Below are 638 nucleotides of genomic sequence, written 5' to 3'. Positions count from 1 at the left end.
AAATTCGCTGGTGATCTTTTACAAGAACTCAAGGAATTTCTTTTTCCACAACCTTCTCTTTGTCCTCTTCTTGCAAGTTTACAACTTTCTACTAATGAAGGGCTTCCCTATCATGATCCTTTACAATACCGACGTTTAGTGGGTAAACTCAGTTACTTAACACATACAAGACCGGATCTTTGCTTTGCTGTTCAATTTCTTAGTCAATTCATGGCTAATCCTCATTTACCACATTGGCAAGCAGCTCTCCATACTTTGAATTATGTTCAGGGGACTTCTACTCAAGGTTTATTCTTTAATAATTCTTCAAACTTCAAACTTGAAGCATTTTGTGACTCTAATTGGGGCCTCTTGTCCCAACACTTGGAGATCAGTCACATGATATTTCATTCTTCTGGGTGGCAGTCCTATTTCTTGGAAGTCAAAGATTCAAGCTACTGTTTCGTTAAGTTCTGCTGAAGCAGAATATAGATCCATGAGACGGGTTACTGCAGAACTTACATGGTTAACCAGATTACTTCATGAGTTTTCTGTCCCATCAATTGTTCCTATTCCTCTTAAATGCGATAGTCAAGTTGCGATCCATATTGCAAAAAACCCCGGTATATTATGAGAGAACAAAGCACATTGATTTAGTG

This window comes from Helianthus annuus, chromosome 16, assembly GCF_002127325.2.
Source record: "Helianthus annuus cultivar XRQ/B chromosome 16, HanXRQr2.0-SUNRISE, whole genome shotgun sequence".
NCBI lineage: Eukaryota > Viridiplantae > Streptophyta > Magnoliopsida > Asterales > Asteraceae > Helianthus > Helianthus annuus.
Note: the sequence above shows the minus strand (reverse complement) of the source record.